This window comes from Salmo trutta, chromosome 32 (genome assembly GCF_901001165.1).
Source record: "Salmo trutta chromosome 32, fSalTru1.1, whole genome shotgun sequence".
In the NCBI taxonomy this organism is placed as follows: Eukaryota; Metazoa; Chordata; class Actinopteri; order Salmoniformes; family Salmonidae; genus Salmo; species Salmo trutta.
In genome coordinates this window covers 42,059,103-42,084,102 of record NC_042988.1, presented here as the reverse complement: position 1 = coordinate 42,084,102, position 25,000 = coordinate 42,059,103, and the positions used below count along the sequence as shown (strand labels likewise).

The 25,000-nt window shown below is 40.3% G+C and overlaps 1 protein-coding gene and 2 long non-coding RNA genes across 3 annotated transcripts in view; 1 reads left to right on the top strand and 2 right to left on the bottom strand.

The window, feature by feature from the left end:
• LOC115171937 (uncharacterized) overlaps positions 1-25,000 on the top strand; it is a 208,202-nt gene that overhangs the window by 74,853 nt on the left and 108,349 nt on the right. The gene's annotated exons all lie outside the window — the stretch shown is intronic.
• Positions 5,968-10,381, bottom strand: LOC115171968 (uncharacterized). The gene is made up of 3 exons (XR_003871322.1): positions 10,364-10,381; positions 6,313-6,414; positions 5,968-6,005 (listed from the first exon to the last, which is right to left on the bottom strand). It is a non-coding gene; the product is annotated as an uncharacterized LOC115171968 (long non-coding RNA).
• LOC115171972 (uncharacterized) lies at positions 22,667-23,104 on the bottom strand. Its single transcript, XR_003871326.1, has 2 exons — positions 22,963-23,104; positions 22,667-22,806 (listed from the first exon to the last, which is right to left on the bottom strand). It is a non-coding gene; the product is annotated as an uncharacterized LOC115171972 (long non-coding RNA).

Genomic DNA, 25,000 nt, shown 5'->3' with positions numbered 1-25,000 from the left:
AGGAAGTTGAAAATATGAGGCTTGTCATTTTTTCAATTGATTCCCTATTCAAACTACAGTGACTTAGGCTTCATTTTGCACTTCCTAAGGCTTCCACTACATTTACATTTACATTTTAGTCATTTAGCCGACGCTCTTATCCAGAGCGACTTACAGTAGTGAATGCAAAAATTTCATACATTTTTTTTTCTTCGTACTGGTCCCCCGTGGGAATCGAACCCACAACCCTGGGTTGTAGATGTCAACTGTCTTTAGAACGTTGTTTCATGCTTCTACTGTGAATTTGAAGCGAACAACAGGGCCTGGAGTCAGATGACTGAGGAAATGACATGAGCTCAGAGGTGCACACTCACGTGAGTGTGAGCTGTGTTCCTTTTCTTTTCTGAAGACATTGGAATTGTCCGGTTGGAATATTACTGAAGATTTATGTTAAAAACATCCTAAAGATTGATGCTATACATCGTTTGACATATTTTTACGAACGTAAATAGAACTTTTTTTGACTTTTCGTCGTGACATTTCGGCACACTTCCTGCATTTGGAGTAGTGGACTGAACGCGCGAACAAAAAGGAGGTATTTGGACATAAATGATGGACTTTATCGAATAAAACAAACATTTATTGTGGACCTGGGATCCCTGGGAGTGCATTCTGATGAAGATCATCAAAGGTAAGTGAATATTTATAATATTATTTTTGAGTTTTATTGACTCCACAAAATGGCCGGTTTGGTTTCGTGTCTGAACTCTGTACTCAGATTATTGCAAAGTGTGCTTTCGCTTTTTTTTTTTTAAATCTGACACAGCGGTTACATTTAGGAGAAGTGTATCTATAATTCTTTGAATTACAGTTTAATATTTTATCAACGTTTATGATGAGTATTTCTGTAAATTGATGTGCTCATTCACCGGAGGTTTTGGGAGGCAAAACATTTCTGAACATTACACGCCAATGTAAAATGGGGTTTTTGGATATAAATATGAACTTTATCGAGCAAAACATACATGTATTGTGTAACATGAAGTCCTATGAGTGCCATCTGATGAAGATCATCAAAGTTTAGTGATTCATTTTAGCTGTATTTCTGGTTTTTGTGATGCCTCTCCTTGCTTGGAAAATGGTTGTGTGGTGTTTCTTGTCAAGGTGATGTCCTAACATAATCTAATGCTATGCTTTTGCCGTAAAGACTTTTGAAATCGGACAATGTGGTTGGATTAACGAGAAGATTATTTTTAAAATGGTGTAAAATACTTGTATGTGTGAGAAATTTGAATCATGAGATTTTTGTTGTTTTGAATTTTGCGCCCTGCTATTTCACTGGCTGTTGCATAGTGTGACCCAAGACAGGTTAAATGCGGCTCTATACTCCAACATTTTGGATTTGAGATCAAATGTTTCATATGAGGTGACAGTATATAATGTCATCTTTTATTTGAGGGTATTTTCATACATATCTGTTTCACCATCTAGAAATATAAAAGCACTTTATATATTTGAAGAAGTCATAAATATTCTGACCAATTCACTTATAGAGTATTAAAGTAGTCAAAAGTATAGTATTTGGTTGGAAACTCATTGGTTGCATTTGCAGTTTGTTTTGGTTGTGTTTTGGGTTATGTTTTGCCAAATAGTAACTGAATGGTGGATGATGACAGGAGTAATCTTCTGTCTAAGTGAGTAGATAACATGTTTCTAAACACTACTAAATTAATCCTGATAATGCCATGATTAATACAAATCATGAATCAATCATGAAAAATAATGAGTGAGAAAGTTACAGAGGCTACAACTAAACAAGCTAACCTCTCACCATTACCAATAACAGAGGCTACAACAAAACATGCTAACCTCTCACCATTACCATTTACAGAGGCTACAACAAAACATGCTAACCTCTCACCATTACCAATAACAGAGGCTACAACAAAACATACTAACCTCTCACCATTACCAATAACAGAGGCTATAACAAAACATGCTAACTTCTCACCATTACCAATAACAGAGGCTACAACAAAACATGCTAACCTCTCACCATTACCAATAACAGAGACTACAACAAAACATGCTAACCTCTCACCATTACCAATAACAGAGGCTACAACAAAAACATGCTAACCTCTCACCATTAATAAGAGAGGTTATCATTTTTTCTGATCTTTATGCCTCCATAACTTTGTCATTCATCATTATTGATATTTAAAAAAAATTTATAACCTTTATTTAACTAGTCAAGTCAGTTAAGAACAAATTCCTATGTTCAATGATGGCCTAGGAACAGTGGGTTAACTGCCTTGTTCAGGGGTAGAATGACAGATTTTTACCTTGTCTGCTTGGGGATTCAATCTAGCAACCTTTGGTTGCTAGTCCAACACTCTAACCAATAGGCTACGCTGATTACAAGATTAGCATCCACATGAATGTAGAAGCGTCCAGAAACATCTTCTATTCTTACTGACAATACAAGTGAAGTGACTCCAAAATGACAGGACATTATTCACCATTCAGTTTCTATTAGTAAAAACATAATCTAAAACACAACCAAGACAAACTGCAAATGCATTCAACAAGTTTGTAGAATCACAAGCTTGATGTAATCACTGCAGGCAAATAATATTCAACCAAATACTAAACTTATGACTAAATGATCTTGTCCAAATAACTAAGACTTCTTCAAATGGGAGAAATAGATACATAAAGTGCTTTCATTTCTAAATGGTAAAGCAGATATGTATAAATACCTTTAAATAAAATGTGACATTCTGTACTGTCACCTAATATGAAACATTCTATCTCAAATCCAAAATGCTGGAGCATAGCACCAAATTTAAAACTGTAAGCTTCACTGTCCAAACACATATGGTGTGGACTATGTGTGCCTGGTAAACACATGTGGATCTGGTGAACAGTTATCACTTGTTGACCAACTACAGGAATACTGACCTCAGAGTCTCCAGTTTACAGTGGGGATTCCCCAGTCCAGCAGAGAGCAGCTCCACTCCTGAATCCTTAAGGTCATTGTTACTCAGATCCAGCTCTCTCAGGTGTGAGGGGTTTGACTCCAGAGCTGAGACCAGAGAAGCACAGCCTTCCTCTGTGACTCCACAGCCTGACAGCCTGACAAAGAGATCATCATGACTTCACAAACACACTGTTAATTTAACGAGTAGCGTAGAAGGAAAATGGCAGATGAATTTGGTTTATTCTCTCAAACAACATGTAGATGCATCTTCCGTCTCCTAGAATTGTATGGTAATAATGTTATACTAATGTGAAAATCAAAGCATTTATTCAATATGTTTTTCAATGTAATATTATATACATATTATAATACATATTTTTCTCTAAACTGAATATTTCTTCCTGATGATTAGTTCTTATATGTCATTTTATTTACTCACAGAGCAGCTCTGGAGGCTTTGACCACTGGCAGCAGCCTCAGAAGACCTTCCTCTGATCTGGAGTATTTCTTCAGGTCAATCACATCCAGCTCCTTTTCTGAAGTCAGCAACACAAAGACCAGAGCTGACCACTGTGCAGGAGACAGGTTGGCTTCTGAGAGAATTCCTGATATCAGGTATCTTTGGATCTCCTCCACTAGAGAACGGTCATTCAGTTCATTCAGACAGTGGAACAGATTGATGCTCCTCTCTGGAGAGGGATTCTCGCTGATCTTCTCCTTGATGTACTTGACTGTTTCTTCATGGCTCTGTGAGCTGCTTCTTGTCATTGTCAGTAGACCTTGTAAGTTCTTCTGATTAGACTCCAGTGAGAGGCCCAGAAGGAAGCGGAGGAACAGGTCCAGGTTTCCCGTCTCACTTTGTAAAGCTTTATCCACAGCACTCTTGTAGAAAGTAACTTCAGACTCGTCTTTTGTTTGCAGTTTGTCCATTAGATTCTCATTGTTGTTGATGAATGAGAGGAACACATATACAGCAGCCAGAAACTCCTGAATGGTCAGATGCACGAAGCAGTACACATTGTCCTGGTACAGCCCACATTCCTCTTTAAACATCTGTGTGCACAATCCTGAGTACACTGAGGCTTCATTGACGTCAATGCCAGCCTCTTTTAGGTCATCTTCATAGAAAACCAGATTGCCATTCACAAGCTGTTGAAAAGCCAGTTTTCCCAGAGACAGAATGCTCTCTTTATTCCATCGTGGACCTGTCTCTTCTTTCCCGAGAATCTTTTCATTCTTCTGTTTGGTATAAAACTCCACAAGGTGTGTGTACATCTCAGTCAGAGTCTTGGGCATCTCTTCTCTCTTATGTTTCAGCATGTGTTCAAGGACTGTTGCAGAAATCCAACAGAAGACTGGAATGTGGCACATGATGTGGAGGCTCCTTGATGTCTTTATGTGTGAGATGATTCTTTTGGCCAGGTCCTCATCACTGAATCTCTTCCTGAAGTACTCCTCCTTCTGTGGGTCATTGAACCCTCGTACCTCTGTCACCTGGTCAACACACCCTGAAGGGATCTTATTGGCTGCTGCAGGTCGGGTAGTTATCCAGAGGAGAGCAGAGGGAAGCAGATTTCCCTTGATGAGATTTGTCAACAGAACATCCACTGAGGTTGACTCTGTGACGTCACAACAGATGTTGTTCTTCTGGAAGTCTAGGGGCAGTCGGCACTCATCCAGACCATCAAATATGAATAGAACTTTGTACTTGTCGTAGTTGGTGATACTCGATTGTTTGGTTTCCATTGAGAAGTGATTAAGAAGTTCAATCAAAGTGTGTTTGTCCTCTTTCATCAAATTCAGCTCCCGAAAAGGGAATGAAAACACAAATTGGACATCCTGATTGGCTTTTCCTTCAGCCCAGTCCAGAATGAACTTCTGCACAGAGACTGTTTTTCCAATGCCAGCGACTCCCTTTGTCAGCACAGTTCTGATAAGTTTGTCTTGTCCAGTTAAGGGTTTGAAGATGTCGTTACATTTGATTGCAGTCTCTGGTCTTGCTTGTTTCCTGGTTGTTGTCTCAATCTGTCTCAGCTCATGTTCATTATTGACCTCTCCTGTTCCACCCTCTGTGATGTAGAGGTCTGTGTAGATCTTATTGAGAAGTATTGGGTTTCCTTGTTTAGCGATCCCCTCAAATACACATTGAAACTTCTTCTTTAGATTAGATTTGAGTTCACGTTGACAAATCACAGCAAGCTCATCTGAATCTAGAAATAATACAGAGGATGTTTTAATGCCTACTGTATTGGATGACTGTTATAAAGTTTTACATTTTATAATTTCTTATCTTAACTGACTATAAATGTGTAAATGTTTTCATAATGCATTACAGACTGATGTGACTGATTATAGAATTATTGGTATTATTGATGTTGTGTCTCTCTCTCTCTCTCACTTTCCTCTGTCTCTCTCTCTCCTCTGTCTCTCTATCTAAATTAATCAACACAACACATCCCTGCTGCTACTTGATGAGGTCAGTAGGTGTTATGTTAAGGCTGCTACAATATCATTGAGTTACACAGCTACTTTAGCTGTACTTTAGCTACAGCTTTTAAATGTTATAAAACAGCATTCAACATGAGGCAGACAGATCTTACATTTCTCCAGTGTGTCAGCAAGCTCCTTCTGGTTCATTTTCCTCAGGACATGCAGTGTGATCTTCAGAGCCCCCTCTCTGGCACTGCTCTCCTGCTTCTCATCTTCAGCATCCACCACTTCCTTATCCTGCTTCTGACTCTCAAAGCCTTCTGGGAGTTCTGGACTAAGAATCCTCTTGAACATCTTCAGCTCGTTCTTCACAAATGTCATAATATTCTCTTCGAGCAACTGAAATAAATAAATAAAATAAGTTAAGGAAGATAATAAATGCTTTCTCATTAACACATTAATGAATGATTGAAACATCAGCTTTTATTGAGGTAAACAAAAACAAATGTACATAACAGGACCACATACACTGAATATGGAGGCCAGGTCTGTTTGATGAGTCTGGGAAGACTGACCACTGAGAATCTCTGACTCTGATCTCTCCTGTTGGTTTCTGTGGACAACACACACACACATATACACACACACACACACACACACACACACACACACACACACACACACACACACACACACACACACACACACACACACACACACACACACACACACACACACACACAGACACACACACACACACAGGCAATGTTGTGTTTGTTTAATATTGTTTTAGGACTATGAAAATGGAAAAAGGATTAGTTTATGGATTATGAAAAGGAAAATGGGAAAATGGGAGAGGAGAAATTGACTAGAGACAGTGTTGTTTAACTCACTGACCATTACCCATGAGTTCTTCTTACCTTTGTTCAGTAGAAAAGTTATAAGGTTGATACATAGACTCATCACTCTTCATGGACACACAGCTGGGAACAGGGGAGGCTGGTCTCTCCTGCTTGATTGGGCTTCAACACAACAGAGACAAACATTACATCTCTCATATACTCTGAGCTCAGATGAGGAAACATAAGAAGAGTTTCAATCTTAAACGCTATATATCCATTTTCAGAAACGTTCGTAAATTTGCTTTTATTGTTTAAATAAATTATGAAAGAGATTAGTGTGTTTATCACTGTCTAATCATGGCATTGGGTTGTTCAATGGCAGACATGCAATTGTTTAAAATTTATCACTTGATGATTTCATTTCAGAGAGACAAATATTAATGTGTTTTTTGAAAAATGCTATATATCTGCCTCACTCAAATGTGACAACCGGCTGATTTTTGTCTTATGAAGCAAAATTTGAAATTGTGTTTTTTACATTGGATAAAAGTAGAGACTCAGGGCTAGAGAATGATATTTCATACACTACAGTTGAGGAACAATGGGAAAGTAACTCTGCTTTGAAAGATGATAAACTTGTAACCTCACGTTTGTGAAAATGGCCTTTAAATGTTTCGGTACCTACTGGAGAGCTCTTCTTTGTCTACAGGGCTGTTACTTTGGCAGATAATGTCACCCATCTAAATACGTTTTTAAAATGTATTTATATACTGACATACACCAAAAACATCATACATTTAGTTAATTATATATATTTATTTATAATTACTAAATGTATGGTGTTTTTGGTGTATGTCAGTTTCATTGTTTGTTATGCAAAAAATTGTTATTTTATGGCTGTAAGTGGTAAAATGAACTAGAAGATCTAATATTTTGCAATTCTGAGTAATTACTACTTTAGTAGTAATTAGTAGTAGTAGTAACACATTATTCAGTACTACTGCAGTTGCTACATAATTCCAATATATGGCAGCATAAGATCACAAATGAAATTTCAGTAGGCTAGTTTAGTTTTCTCCCTGGATACACGACAACTCCCCTCTTCTTTCTGGCCCTTTCCACACTGCTGACGCATAAGGAAGGACTGAAAAAGCATTTAACAGATTACTGTGAAGTAATGTAATTATGATTAATGTTTATTATTACCTGTTTTTATGCTCATGTTTTGAAATTATATTTCATTACTATAACGATTATCATTAAGCCTGAACATTAATTCAGTCACATCTGGTTGAGAGAAACTTATTTTCCCATTGGTAATATTATGAAACTGGGCTCCATGGAGGATGCAATGAACTAGTTTTCATCAGAAAAAAACGTAAAAAAATGTAATCTTTCCAGCCTACTAGAGGCGCCCGAAAATAATATTCAAATGTTCGGTTCTTGGACACAGAGGGGTTAAACACTAAAGTTACCGTCCATCTAGTGAAGAGAGGAGAACCAGACAGAGGTAGCCAGCATCCGTCAATGAGAGAGGGAGAAGCCCTCCAGGGGATTTAACAGGTGGAAGAAACAACCGGGGAGATCCATCAGTCCACAAGAAATGCAGACAGCCAGTGGTGATGTAGTGGTAGCTAGGATAACTAGGATGCTGCTGGTAGAGTAGCTAGCTAGCTTACCTAGCTGTACCGACTAGCTAGGATAACTAGGATGCTGCTGGTAGAGTAGCTAGCTAGCTTACCTAGCTGTACCGACTAGCTAGGATAACTAGGATGCTGCTGGTAGAGTAGCTAGCTAGCTTACCTAGCTGTATCGACTAGCTAGGATAACTAGGATGCTGCTGGTAGAGTAGCTAGCTAGCTTACCTAGCTGTACTGACTAGCTAGGATAACTAGGATGCTGCTGGTAGAGTAGCTAGCTAGCTTACCTAGCTGTACCGACTAGCTAGGATAACTAGGATGCTGCTGGTAGAGTAGCTAGCTAGCTTACCTAGCTGTACCGACTAGCTAGGATAACTAGGATGCTGCTGGTAGAGTAGCTAGCTAGCTTACCTAGCTGTACTGACTAGCTAGGATAACTAGGATGCTGCTGGTAGAGTAGCTAGCTAGCTTACCTAGCTGTACCGACTAGCTAGGATAACTAGGATGCTGCTGGTAGAGTAGCTAGCTAGCTTACCTAGCTGTACCGACTAGCTAGGATAACTAGGATGCTGCTGGTAGAGTAGCTAGCTAGTTAACAAGCTGTACCGACTAGCTAGGATAACTTGGATGCTGCTGGTAGAGTAGCTAGCTAGCTTACCTAGCTGTACCGACTAGCTAGGATAACTAGGATGCTGCTAGTAGAGTAGCTAGCTAGATTACCGAGCTGTACCGACTAGCTTGGCTAGCTAACAGGTCGTTCGTCTGTCCCTCATCTCAGTGATGATGACGAATCCGGTGAACCACAAAATGAAACAAGGATAGAGAGTGAAAAGGATCTGGCTACACTCATACTGTCCCTGACCGTAAAGCAAAAAGCTAATTAAACAATACACTTCGGCGTCTCAACACTGTAACAAACTCAGTCGTTATTCCCCAAAATCACCTCAGCCCCCTCTGCGCGTAACCGGACAATATGCTTGGCGCCACACCGTACGTGGACGCGGACAGTTCTGTACGTGGACGTGAACAGTTCTGTACGGGGACATGAGCAGTGCAACACAATCAACTAAACCCAGTCTTTACAGTGGGTTACATTAGTAATATTCATTTTTTATTATTATGTTCAACAAACATTCTAAAAAATTGTATAACAATATTTTGAGATCTGGGCCCATATCCACAAAGTGTCTCAGAGTAGAGAATTGGTCATATGAGTGCTGAGAATAAAGACATTTTACACTTATGGGTATAAATTAAAGCTATGCATGAAGTCTCTAGTCCCACCTAGTCGGCAGATATTTAGGACACCTCGTGAGCTGTCCTAAGTAGTTAAGAGTTAACAGCAGGTGTCTTGATAATACTATAGAATAATGCAGCGAGTCAGTGGTTCCTGAGCCACATGTAAATGCTTTGTAGTAGTTAAAAATGTTTTATATTTCTATATGATCAATCCATTAATAATATAGACCTACATGCAACAGCATGTCTTGTGCTTTTGGCAATGATTTATCTTTAATAATTATGTTTAACAAGTGATACCGTGTGTGTCTTTGTTTTCATTTTGGCAGATTAACTCATGCTTATTTCTGAAGATTAACTCAGTTTTTTGCCCAGCATCTAAGGAGTTGGAGCTGTGGTGGGAGTATGACCTATGGCTGAAAGGTGGCTGGTTTTTTATCCCGGGCCGGGTACTGGAAAAAATGGGCGGACTTTGTTGTGACCACTGGAGGGCTGCTGGGTTCCCATCCTCAAAACATTCACCTTTCGTTGATCAGAACTCCAGAGGTTCTTCTTCACTGAACCCAAAAATATATATAACTTTTAGTGGTTCCATATATTAAGGAAGTGATAGAAGCCTTTTTGGTTCAATAAGGAACCTTCTTTTCTAAGAGTGTATAATAAACACGTTTTTCTTTTGATTATTTAATTATCTACATCATGTTATTTCAAGTTCTCCCTTTGGAGTGCAACATCACGTTGTTAAAAAATAATCCTAAATTGGGCATGGCTATAAATTAGGCATTTGAAGGCATCTAGGGCGAAATATGTGTTCGATGAAAATTAACATTGTATGCAACGTTGTAGGCAACATTATTGGCAAGGGACTTGATGCCTACTATGCCAAAGCTATTTAGAGTTGTTAAACAGGTGTGAAGAGTGTGTTGATATAATGGTAATATTGTAAATATTCTGCTTGTAACAACGATCAGAATTGGTAAAAAAATATATGCATTCCATTATATTTGGCAATAATTAAGAGTAGACAAAGTGGTCGTGTCATGTGAAAATTCTATCAAATGTCTTACATTGCAACGAGTACAGTCAGGGTGCCGTGGAACCCCTGCAGTACCTCCACAGACCCCGGATTGAGAACCCCTGATTTAGCAGATGCTCTTATCCAGAGAGATTTACAATAACTGCATTCATCTTAAGATAGCTATTTATTTTGGAAATAAACTTAATACATTCTTCATAAATTGTAATCTTACCTCTTAGCTTTGGTGTCATGTCCCCCAGAGAGAGGCATTTTAGAGGCAGGGACCCCCTCCTCTCTCTCCCCAGATAGACTCATTTTAGAGCACTGACCCCTAAACAGAGATCCAGCATGTTGGTTGTGGTTAACACAGTAACAACTAAACAGAGATCCAGCATGTTGGTTGTGGTTAACACAGTGACAACTAAACAGAGATCCAGCATGTTGGTTGTGGTTAACACAGTGACAACTAAACAGAGATCCAGCATGTTGGTTGTGGTTAACACAGTGACAACTAAACAGAGATCCAGCATGTTGGTTGTGGTTAACACAGAGACAACTAAACAGAGATCCAACATGTTGGTTGTGGTTAACACAGTGACAACTAAACAGAGATCCAGCATGTTGGTTGTGGTTAACACAGTGACAACTCATTCTTGATTGTCAATTGTTCTCATTTATTCATTATCTCTTTGAGAAATAAAACATTTACTAACAGACATAGAAACAGTCAGGTGAATTAATGCATCACATGAACATGTAGTTGTGACATTTCATCTCCATGGCAACTGTCAATAATAATAATAATAAGTCACTGTTTGTTAAGGTAGTTATAGACAGTACAGCAACAACAACAATAATAATAATAATAATAAGTCACTGTTTGTTAAGGTAGTTATAGACAGTACAGCAACAACAACAATAATAATAATAATAATAATAATAAGTCACTGTTTGTTAAGGTAGTTATAGACAGTACAGCAACACAAGGCCATGTCTCACACTTATATTTATGAATTAAAAGTAGGCTATTTATTGTCTTTCAATCTGTTATTTTCTAAATGTATCTGAGAATATAGACAGAAGGGATAAAACGGACATGATTGATCTGAGGGGGAAATCATTGATCCATTCAGAAAGGATTTATGCAACAAGTAAGAGATTTTATATTATGTAAAGTATACTAGGTTATAATGTATAGTAGTGGGTTGTTAGTGATATGTAGATGTTATATTATGTAAAGTAGACTAGGTTATAATGTATAGTAGTGGGTTGTTAGTGATATGTAGATGTTATATTATGTAAAGTAGGCTAGGTTATAATGTATAGTAGTGGGTTGTTAGTGATATGTAGATGTTATATTATGTAAGGTAGGCTAGGTTATAATGTATAGTAGTGGGTTGTTAGTGATATGTAGATGTTATTTTATGTAAAGTAGACTAGGTTATAATGTATAGTAGTGGGTTGTTAGTGATATGTAGATGTTATATTATGTAAAGTAGACTAGGTTATAATGTATAGTAGTGGGTTGTTAGTGATATGTAGATCAAGGTCAAGGAGACTAAAGGACTATGCTGTGGCCCTCACCAACTGGCCATCTAGCCCATAGAGACTAAAGGACTATGCTGTACACTACATGTTTTAGTTTACTGAAAATGTGGATATCCACTGTTTATCAACTGTATATACACTGTACTGTATATCAACTGTATATCCACTGTACTGTTTATCAACTGTATAGCCACTGTACTGTATATCAACTGTATAGCCACTGTACTGTATATCAACTGTATATCCACTGTACTGTATATCAACTGTATATCCACTGTACTGTATATCAACTGTATATCCGCTGTACTGTATTTCAACTGTATATCCACTGTACTGTATATCAACTGTATAGCCACTGTACTGTTTACCCACTGTATATCCACTGTACTGTATATCAACTGTATATCCACTGTACTGTATATCAACTGTAAATCCACTGTACTGTATGCAGTGGGGGAAAAAAGTATTTGACCCCCGCTGATTTTGTACGTTTGCCCACTTACAAAGAAATGATCAGTCTATAATTTTAATGGTAGGTTTATTTGAACAGTGAGAGACAGAATAACAACAAAAAAATATAGAAAAACGCAAGTCAAAAATGTTATAAAATGATTTGCATTTTAATGAGGGAAATAAGTATTTCACCCCTCTGCAAAACATGACTTAGTACTTGGTGGAAAACCCTTGTTGGCAATCACAGAGGTCAGACGTTTCTTGTAGTTGGCCACCAGGTTTGCACACATCTCAGGAGTAATTTTGTCCCACTCCTCTTTGCAGATCTTCTCCAAGTCATTAAGGTTTCGAGGCTGACGTTTGGCAACTCGAACCTTCAGCTCCCTCCACAGATTTTCTATGGGATTAAAGTCTGGAGGCTGGCTAGGCCACTCCAGGACCTTAATGTGTTAATTCTTGAGTCACACCTTTGTTGCCTTGTCCGTGTGTTTTGGATCATTGTCATGCTGGAATATCCATCCATGACCCATTTTCAATGCACAGGCTGAGGGAAGGAGGTTCTCACCCAAGATTTGACGGCACATGGCCCCGTCCATCGTCCCTTTGATGCGGTGAAGTTGTCCTGTCCCCTTGGCAGAAAAACACCTCCAAAGCATAATGTTTCCACCTCCATGTTTGACGGTGGAGATGGTGTTCTTGGGGTCATAGGCAGCATTCCTCCTCCTCCAAACACTGCGAGTTGAGTTGATGCCAAAGAGCTCCATTTTGGTCTCATCTGACCACAACACTTTCACCAGTTGTCCTCTGAGTCATTCAGATGTTCATTGGCAAACTTCAGACGGGAATGTATATGTATTCTTGAGCAGGGGGACCTTGCGGGCGCTGCAGGATTTCAGTCCTTCACGGCGTAGTGTGTTACCAATTGTTTTCTTGGTGACTATGGTCCCAGCTGCTTTGAGATCATTGACAAGATCCTCCTGTATAGTTCTGGGCTGATTCCTCACTGTTCTCATGATCATTGCAACTCCACGAGGTGAGATCTTGCATGGAGCCCCAGGCCGAGGGAGATTGACAGTTCTTTTGTGTTTCTTCCATTTGCGAATAATCGCACCAAATGTTGTCACCTTCTCACCCAGCTGCTTGGCGATGGTCTTGTAGCCCATTCCAGCCTTGTGGAGGTCTACAATCTTGTCCCTGACATCCTTGGAGAGCTCTTTGGTCTTGGCCATGGTGGAGAGTTTGGAATCTGATTGATTGATTTCTTCTGTGGACAGGTGTCTTTTTTACAGGTAACAAGCTGCGGTTAGGAGCACTCCTTTTAAGAGTGTGCTCCTAATCTCAGCTCGTTACCTGTATAAAAGACACCTGGGAGCCAGAAATCTTTCTGATTGAGGGGGGGTCAAATACTTATTTCCCTCATTAAAATGCAAATCAATTTATAAAATTTTTGACATGCGTTTTTCTGGATTTTTTTGTTGTTATTCTGTTTCACACACTTCAAATAAACCTACCATTAAAATTATAGACGGATCCTTTCTTTGTCAGTGGGCAAACATACAAAATCAGCAGGGGATCAAATACTTTTTTCCCCCACTGTATCAACTGTATAGCCACTATACTGTATATCAACTGTATATCCACTGTACTGTCTATCAACTGTATAGCCACTGTACTGTTTATCCACTGTATATCCACTGTACTGTATATCAACTGTATAGCCACTGTACTGTATATTTGTATATCCACTGTTTATTCTCTTATAGCTCTATGCTCACTCTACCTAGTTGTTTACAATGTTGTATGGAAACTTTGTGTAAACTCTTCTGTCTGTATTCTGTCTCGAAATGTTGTCTATCACTAGCAGCACCATATCACCATGTATAATTGTGACCTTAATTTGATCACATCCACTGCAGAATAACTTTCCTGCAATGCAGGAAATGTAAAATATGTTGTGTATTTGAGGTTTAAAAAGGCTTCTGAAGTTTGTAATTTCAATTTAGAAATTTCAGACTTGAGTTTCCCTTATAAAAAATGTATCAACCACTACAAAAATGTCCATTAATTATAATTCACATAATAATTCACATTTCCTGTAGCTGGAGGAATATTTTCCTGCTGTAGTAAACTGACTCAAACTGACTGATCCTACATCTGTATGTGCAAATGTACTTGGTGAATAAAGGTGATTGTGATTCTACAAAGGTTGAGTCTCTAGATTCCCTTGCAGCTCTGGATAAATAATTAAATGGTTGTCATGGTGATTTAAACTGGGACTGGTTATCTCCCAACTCTGATGTCATTTGTTACATTTCACCCTGTTGATAAAGGCAGCTACAAGGATGAACCTAGAAGACAACTCTAAATCAACACTTAGTGATATTATACTAAAATCCTTTCACTCATGTTATTGTGTCTCTTTGTTCAACAGGTAGTCTATGATATTAATATTGTAGCAAACAGCGGGGCAGGGCAGTGAACCCAGGTCACTGGTGAACAAGGAAAACACCCCATGCATCGCAGCGATAGGGTTAACCCAGTATCAGAATCAATAGGGTTAACCCAGTAACAGTATCAATAGGGTTAACCCCGTATCAGTATCAATAGGGTCAACCCCGTATCAGTATCAATAGGGTTAACCCAGTATCAGTATAAATAGGGTTAACCCAGTATCAGTATCAATAGGGATAACCCAGTATCAGTATCAATAGGGTTAACCCAGTATCAGTATAAATAGGGTTAACCCAGTATCAGTATCAATAGGGATAACCCAGTATCAGTATAAATAGGGTTAACCCAGTGTCAGTATAAATAGGGTTAACCCAGTATCAGTATAAATAGGGTTAACCCAGTGTCAGTATAAATAGGGTTAACCCAGTGTCAGTATAAATAGGGTTAACCCAGTATCAGTATCAATAGGGATAACCCAGTATCAGTATCAATAGGGTTAACCCAGTATCAGTATCAATAGGGATAACCCAGTATCAGTATCAATAGGGTTAACCCAGTATCAGTATCAATAGGGATAACCCAGTATCAGTATAAATAGGGTTAACCCATGTCATGACGTTGCCCTCTTTGGGTACAGCGAGCACAGTTGACCCCCTCCCCTGCACCATCCCCCTACTTCTGAACCTATCTCCCTCTGTCTCCTACACCCAAGCTGCTGTGGTCAGAAGGGGTCGTAAATTCCTAAGAAAATGTCCTGCCTCATGGCCACAGTATAAAGAGACAGAGTGTTTTCATAGAGAGACAAAGGAATTCTTCCACCTCACAGGACTGGAGAACCGAACAACGTTTATCTTCTGGAGAAGGTATAAAAGATCGGTGAAGAATCCAGCTACGAACTGGTCCGTTTGGTACAATTTTGTGAAACTCATGAGAGACAATATGGCCACATTGCCATGGCTCTGTTTATGTAATAGCCTCAGTTGTGAGACTTATATCTAATGGTTGTATAAAATGAATGAATAAGGATGGAACTGTTTGTGAAATTGTGTAAATGTGATTTTGGACTGTTTAATGAAGGAAACTCAAATTCCCTTTGGAGTCTTAACTAAGTCCTTGGCACTCCCACAGGGACACAGACAGGACCTGGCATCATGAGACAGCTTTTTCTGTGTTCCGAATATTAACCCCACCCAGATTTTCTATCACCAGACCAAGCTGACCTCCATTAGAGTTGGCTGAAGGTTTGTCCATGCATTCCTCGTTCTGAACTTTAACCATACCACGTGGTTAAACTCTTAGACTATCGATACCGACAGAATAATAACAAGTCTTTGATATTAATTACTAGTCTGCAGCTAGGAATTCGGTAACATTGAACGTGAAGACCAACGAAAACATCTATTCTATAACGACATTAATGAATGTCACTCTGAACTACCTATTCTAACCACGACAGAGAGAGAGAGAGAGAGAACGCGAGGACAAAACTCTCCAACAGAACAGAACTTTTCAACATCCCGACGACACCCTGAGCGTAAATATATATATTGATTGCAATTGTTCCCGAATGAGTGAGCGTTCATGTGCAAAGGATTAGCATTTCAATTGTTAATATTTATCAACTCTGTAGTGCCTTCTCAGCTGACCCACACTCCCCTTTTGTCTAACAAGCCGCCATGCCAGTTTAGCCCACTAGGGCACATTCCTTTATAATATTTTGTAACGATACCTACTGTTTGTTATGCATTTCTCTGAATTACTTAGATTAGTAAATAAATTATTTTAAGACAATTGATGTACTGTATGGATGACTCATAGTGAAGACTGGGTTCGTGCAGTTAAACCAACAATTTACAACGTTTGGAATGAGACTGACGTGAGGTAAACTAATACATCATTAATCAGGAGACTAATCGATCAGATATTATAATATCTGAAAGTTATATTAGGAAAATTATAACTTTGTAATCTGAATATTTTCCTTGGTGCCCTGACCTCCTACTTAATTACAGTTACACGATTAATCAGTTTAATCGCGTAGTAATAATTACAGAGAGTTATTTGATAAACATGTCTTCAGTTTAATGATGCCAAAGACACGACACCCAGTATCAGTATCAATAGTGTTAACCCAGTGTCAGTATAAATAGGGTTAATCCAGTATCAGTATAAATAGGGTTAACCCAGTATCAGTATCAATAGGGTTAACCCAGTATCAGTATAAACAGGGTTAACCCAGTATCAGTATAAATAGGGTTAACCCAGTATCAGTATCAATAGGGATAACCCAGTATCAGTATAAATAGGGTTAACCCAGTGTCAGTATAAATAGGGTTAACCCAGTATCAATATAAACAGGGTTAACCCAGTATCAGTATAAATAATTTGTAAGTCACTCTGGATAAGAGCCTTCCCTGTGGCTCAGTTGGTAGAGCATGGTGTGTGCAATGCCAGGGTTGTGGGTTTGATTCCCACAGGGGCCAAAACAAATACATATATATTTTTTGAAATGTATGCATTCACTACTGTAAGTCGCTCTGGATAAGAGCGTCTGCTAAATGATGTAAATGAAAATAGGGTTAACCCAGTATCAATAGTGTTAACCCAGTTTCAGTATCAATAGGGTTAACCCTGCTTCTATGATGGGAATTGTAACCTGGCTCACACTGCCCCATACAAGGTAAAATAAATAAATGAAAATACAAAAGCAGGTCCTGTGCTTCAACTACTCAGACCCCTCACGCATCCTGGCCATGCATTCATACCACTTCTGACACCAATGTAGCAAACAGCGGGGCAAGGAAGTGAACCCAGGTCGCACATGTAAAAGTGGTTTGTGTAAAAGTTGAACAACCTATGCATCAAATTCAAGAGAATCACAACACTATAGAGGAACTATGATACAATAACATTATCATATGAAATGTAGAGGCTCACTACACTATAGAGGCACTACGATACAATTACATTATCATATGAAATGTAGAGGATCACTACACTATAGAGGAACTATGATACAATTACATTATCATATGAAATGTAGAGGATCACTACACTATAGAGGAACTATGATACAATTACATTATCATATGAAATGTAGAGGTTCACTACACTATAGTGGAACTATGATACAATTACATTATCATATGAAATGTAGAGGTTCACTACACTATAGTGGAACTATGATACAATTACATTATCATATGAAATGTAGAGGATCACTACACTATAGAGGAACTATGATACAATTACATTATCATATGAAATGTAGAGGTTCACTACACTATAGTGGAACTATGATACAATTACATTATCATATGAAATGTAGAGGATCACTACACTATAGAGGAACTATGATACAATTACATTATCATATGAAATGTAGAGGATCACTACACTATAGAGGAACTATGATACAATTACATTATCATATGAAATGTAGAGGATCACTACACTATAGAGGAACTATGATACAATTACATTATCATATGAAATGTAGAGGATCACTACACTATAGAGGAACTATGATACAATTACATTATCATATGAAATGTAGAGGATCACTACACTATAGAGGAACTATGATACAATTACATTATCATATGAAATGTAGAGGATCACTACGCTATAGAGGAACTATGATACAATTACATTATCATAGGAAATGTGAAATGAAGAACTATAATATGTGAATATTGATATATTGAATTTGACTTGACTAGTTAGCGCCATTTTGTATGATTACTTGTCCCAGGAGAAGGAAACTGTTAGGTCTGAGTGTTTTACTGTCATTCACTATACTAACATTACACCAACCTGTCTCAGTAGTAGTAGACTGTTAGGAGTGTTTTACTGTCATTCACTATACTAACATTACACCAACCTGTCTCAGTAGTAGTAGACTGTTAGGAGTGTTTTACTGTCATTCACTATACTAACATTACACCAACCTGTCTCAGTAGTAGTAGACTGTTAGGAGTGTTTTACTGTCATTCACTATACTAACATTACACCAACCTGTCTCAGTAGTAGTAGACTGTTAGGAGTGTTTTACTGTCATTCACCATTAAGACTACAGACCTGGCAGTGTACCAGCTGATCCTGTAGTCTTCTTCTGTCTCATTAAGACTACAGAGCTGAATCCTACTCCAGACCACCACCCCATTCCACTATTTAACCCTGTCTAATCCTACTCCAGACCACCACCCCATTCCACTATTTAATCCTGTCTAATTCTACTCCCGACCACCACCCCATTCCACTATTTAACCCTGTCTAATCCTACTCCAGACCACCACCCCATTCCACTATTTAACCCTGTCTAATTCTACTCCCGACCACCACCCCATTCCACTATTTAACCCTGTCTAATCCTACTCCAGACCACCACCCCATTCCACTATTTAACCCTGTCTATTCGTACTCCAGACCACCACCCCATTCCACTATTTAACCCTGTCTAATTCTACTCCAGACCACCACCCCATTCCACTATTTAACCCTGTCTAATCCTACTCCAGACCACCAGCCCATTCCACTATTTAACCCTGTCTAATCCTACTCCAGACCACCACCCCATTCCACTATTTAACCCTGTCTAATCCTACTCCAGACCACCACCCCATTCCACTATTTAACCCTGTCTAATTCTACTCCAGACCACCACCCCATTCCACTATTTAACCCTGTCTAATCCTACTCCAGACCACCACCCCATTCCACTATTTAACCCTGTCTAATCCTACTCCAGACCACCACCCCATTCCACTATTTAACCCTGTCTAATCCTACTCCAGACCACCACCCCATTCCACTATTTAACCCTGTCTAATCCTACTCCAGACCACCACCCCATTCCACTATTTAACCCTGTCTAATCCTACATATACTACATATTCCTTCATCATGCCCTCCTGCCCACTTCTCACATCTAGGCATCTCCCTCCTACACACTGTTGCAACATGCCCACAAACTTGGCACGTAAAACACCAGAGTATGTGCAGAACAAAAGCTCTCACAGAATAACGAACACGTCCTAACTTGACCTTGTCGGGCAAAGACATCAAAACTCAGTAACACAGACAATGTCTTCTCCGTTTCCCCACGCTCTCCAACAGATCTGCTTCTCACCAAACGGGCAGACGTCACCAACACCGGGAAGCTTCAATTTCAACTGATCCTCCTCAACACTTAATGCCCCGTTATCACTCCTTCCAATGATGCCCTGCTCTGGAGAGACATGTCCTCCTCAACACTTAATGTCCTGTTATCACTCCTTCCAATGATGCCCTGCTCTGGAGAGACATTTCCTTCTCGAGCTCCTCCAGAAGTTCTGTGTGATCCTCCATTCCATGTCCACTCCAAAACAATTGCACTTCTTCAGATGCTGATAAATGACTATACTTCCTATAGTGTCATACTTTGTTGTTAGGTTTTTAAAAATATTTCTTTGTCTCTCTTTCACACAACATACCTTCCTGAGTGAAAAGCATTAAGAGTTGATTAGAAAGAGAACATTTCTGTTTGTTGCTTGTTGTGTTTTAAGCCTGTTTTTAGAAGACAAGCCTATAGGCCTATGATACAGTAGGAGATTACCCTGGGGAACACAGGTGGGCACGGAACGAATTCACCCCCCACATCTAATTTACATCAAATACACTCTGTCCACAAATAATATCATCAACTATATGAATACACATAACAATATCATCAACTATATGAATACACATAACAATATCATCAACTATATGAATACACATAACAATATCATCAACTATATGAATACACATAACAATATCATCAACTATATGAACACACATAACAATATCATCAACTATATGAATACACATAACAATATCATCAACTATATGAATACACATAACAATATCATCAACTATATGAACACACATAACAATATCATCAACTATATGAATACACATAACAATATCATCAACTATATGAATACACATAACAATATCATCAACTATATGAATACACATAACAATCATCGTCTTACCTTTTATCTCTCAACAGAAGCAGAGTCTGAATGATCATTTGGTCATCGAAAGTTACTTTCATTTGCTCAACTCTTTTTTTATTTTTTCAGGTTCAGGCCTGTTCTCCCTCACATTCCCTCTCTCTCTTTGGCTCTCTCTGTTTCTATTTCTTTCGCTCTGACTCTCTCTCACACAGCCAACCAATGGACAAATAAATAAATAAAATAATAAACTAAATAACACAGACATGTACAGAAACATATCCTTGACTCAAAAGCTCCAAGAAATACGATATTTTAGTTCCAACTGATATTGTATACTAATGACATCATCATGATTTATCAATGTAACTTTCATTTGAGGCATTAGTACGTAAGAGACATGATTTAGTCAAATCTATGTCAATGTAGACCAGCATAGAGTACAACAACAGATCTATGTTAATGTAGACCAGCATAAAGTACAGCAACAGATCTATGTCAATGTAGACCAGCATAGAGTACAAGAACAGATCTATGTCAATGTAGACCAGCATAAAGTACAACAACAGATCTATGTCAATGTAGACCAGCATAAAGTACAACAACAGATCTATGTCAATGTAGACCAGCATAAAGTACAAGAACAGATCTGTCAATGTAGACCAGCATAAAGTACAACAACAGATCTATGTCAATGTAGACCAGCATAAAGTACAAGAACAGATCTATGTCAATGTAGACCAGCATAAAGTACAACAACAGATCTATGTCAATGTTGACCAGCATAAAGTACCAGAACAGATCTATGGCAATGTAGACCAGCATAAAGTACAACAACAGATCTATGTCAATGTAGACCAGCATAAAGTACAAGAACAGATCTGTCAATGTAGACCAGCATAAAGTACAAGAACAGATCTGTCAATGTAGACCAGCAGAAAGTACAACAACAGATGGATTGGAGTGATGAGTAACATACACCTACAGGTAACTGCCAAAATAAAGGAAACACCAACATAGTGTCTAAATAGTGCATCGGGCCACCAGAACAATGGGCCACCACGAGCCACCAGAACAATGGGCCACCACAAGCCACCAGAACAATGGGCCACCACCAGCCACCAGAACAACGTGCTTTGGCGTAGAATCTACAAGTGTCTGGACATCTCTTGGAGGGATGTGACATCATTCCTCCAGGAGAAATTCCATCAGTTAGTGTTTTGTTGATGGTGGTGGAACACATTGTCTTAGGTGCCGCTCCAGAATCTCCGATATGTGTTTAATTGGGTTGAGACCTGGTTACTGAGACGGCCATGGCATGTTGTGAAACATCAGCAAGTTGAGCAGTCGTCACTGAAGCTCCTGCCAAACGTGCCCCAACAAACACCAATTGTTCAGCTCTTCCTGAGCAGGGTAACAATATTTCCTGGTAGCAGCTCCTCTCTCCCCAGGGGTAGCAGCTCCTCTCTCTCCAGGGGTAGCAGCTCCTCTCTCCCCAGGGGTAGCAGCTCCTCTCTCCCCAGGGGTAGCAACTCCTCTCCTGCCCCAGGGGTAGAAACTCCTCTCCTGCCCCAGGGGTAGAAACTCCTCTCCTGCCCCAGGGTTAGCAACTCTTCTCTCCCCAGGGGTAGCAGCTCCTCTCCTGCCCCAGGGGTAGCAACTCCTCTCTCTCCAGGGGTAGCAACTCCTCTCTCCCCCAGGGTAGCAGCTCCTCTCTCTCCAGGGGTAGCAACTCCTCTCTCCCCAGGGGTTGCAACTCCTAGGATTTGAAGACATTGGGGGCTTAGCCCATAGCCAGGAGGAGGGTCCTGGGGCATTCTCTCCTTCTCTCGTCCCTCCCCAAAAAATATTTTCATTTTGAGATTAGATTTTTTCAGGTAACTTGTACCTTCCCACCTGCCACAGCAGACACAGTCAGTACTCAATTACAGTTGCTACTGTGTGTCTCTACTCTGAAACGTTCTCTGCTGTGAAACGTTCTCTACTCTGAAACGTTCTCTACTCTGGAACACTCTACTCTAGAACACTCTACTCTAGAACACTCTCTACTCTGAAACACATACATCTAACTGATTAAAGTCTCTCTCTCTCTCTCTCTCTCTCTCTCTCTCTCTCTCTCTCTCTCTCTCTCTCTCTCTCAGAACGTATAGGCCTAGGCGATGCTGTTGGTTCATTGATTGCATGCCACAGTTTATGATTGAAGAAATGAACAGGCGGGAAAGCGGCCTCCATTCGGACTGGTTACCTTATGCTACACTCCAGACTGTCTATCCATTAGTCTGGGAGAGAACATATAGACCATGCTGTTGGATGGACTGGTTACCTTAAGCTACACTCCATACTGTCTATCCATTAGTCTGGGAGAGAACGTATAGGCCATGCTGTTGGATGGACTGGTTACCTTATGCTACACTCCAGACTGTCTATCCATTAGTCTGGGAGAGAACGTATAGACCATGCTGTTGGATGGACTGGTTACCTTATGCTACACTCCAGACTGTCTATCCATTAGTCTGGGAGAGAACGTATAGACCATGCTGTTGGATGGACTGGTTACCTTATGCTACACTACAGACTGTCTATCCATTAGTCTGGGAGAGAACGTATAGACCATGCTGTTGGTTCATTGATTGCATGCTCCTAAAACATTGGTGGATTTTTGCAGTGAAGTAACCAGAGCATACACAGCATATGATTGAAAAAACAAACAGGCAGGAAAGCGGCCTCCATTCGCTAGTCGAGCTATTCCCCTGCCCCTGTTCATGGCTTTTTAATAATCATCCATTCTAAATCAAAACATTTTAAAAATATTAAGGCCAGGCACCCCCCTTATGAAAAAGCACTATAGGACTACTATAAAAGATTATTATACAAATATAACTACAAAACATATAGTATTCTTATGGTAAATGTGGACATACTATAGAATAACTATAGCGTTCTGATAGTAAAAATATAGCAATAACTATAGCAAAATTATAGTGATCCTATAAGATTACTATAGAAGAATATTATAGAAATATCACAGAAAAAAGTTTTAAATATTCTATAGTATTCTTATGGTAAATTCAGACATACTATAGTAATCTTAAATGATTACTATAACATCTGATAGTGATACTAAAGCAATAACTAATATTATACACTAGTATACTAATATACAAAGATATACTAATGGTATATCTTATGGTAATATTATAGCAATCTGATAGTGATACTACAGCAATAACTATAGTAGAAAAAAGTTTTTTTTGTTCCAGAGATTTCTGTAAGTCTTTAGCTGACACTAGGATTCTTCTTAAACTTATTGAGAATTATTGTATGTGCTCTTGCAGTCATCTTTGCAGGACGGCCACTTCTAGGGAGGGTAGCAACAGTGCTGAACTTTCTCCATTTATAGACAATTTGTCTTACCGTGGACTGATGAACATCAAGGCTTTTAGAGATGCTTTTGTAACCCAATAATTCTTAATCTTAGGTCTTCTGAGATCTCTTTTGTTCGAGGCTGTCCACAGACACCGACCACGGACTGGGGACCCTCGCAGCGGGCCCCGGACTAGAGGGCGAATCTGGCTGCGCCCGGCTGGCGGGCGACTCTGCCTGCACCCGGCTGGCGGGCGACTCTGGCGGCTCCGGACAGGCGGGCGGCTCCGGCGGCTCCGGACTGACGGGCGGCTCTGGCGGCTCCGAACTGGCGGGCGGCTCCGGCGGCTCCGGACTGGCGGGCGGCTCCGGCGGCTCCGGACTGACGGGCGGCTCCGGCGGCTCCGAACTGGCGGGCGGCTCCGGCGGCTCCGGACTGGCGGGCGGCTCCGGCGGCTCCGGACAGGCGGGCGGCTCCGGCGGCTCCGGACAGGCGGGCGGCTCCGGCGGCTCCGGACTGGCGGGCGGCTCCGGCGGCTCCGGACAGGCGGGCGGCTCCGGCGGCTCCGGACTGGCGGGCGGCTCCGGCGGCTCCGGACAGGCGGGCGGCTCCGGCGGCTCCGGACAGGCGGGCGGCTCCGGCGGCTCCGGACTGGCGGGCGGCTCCGGCGGCTCCGGACTGGCGGGCTGCTCTGGCGGCTCCGGACTGGCGGGCTGCTCCGGCGGCTCCGGACAGGCGGGCGGCTCGGGCAGCTCTGGTGGCTCCGGACAGGTGGGCGGCTGTGGCGGCTCCGGACTGGCGGGCGGCTCTGGCGGCTCCGGACTGGCGGGCGGCTCTGGCGACTCCAGACTGGCGGGCGGCTCTGGCCAGATTCCCACGGGGGGCCAGTACAAAAAAAATAAAAAATGCATGAAATGAAATGAAATCTATGAAATGTATGCATTCACTACTGTAAGTCGCTCTGGATAAGAGCGTCTGCTAAATGACATAAATGTAAATGTAAATAGACCACCCTGCTCATCACTGCCTATATAGACCACCCTGCTCCTCACTGCCTATATAGACCGCCCTGCTC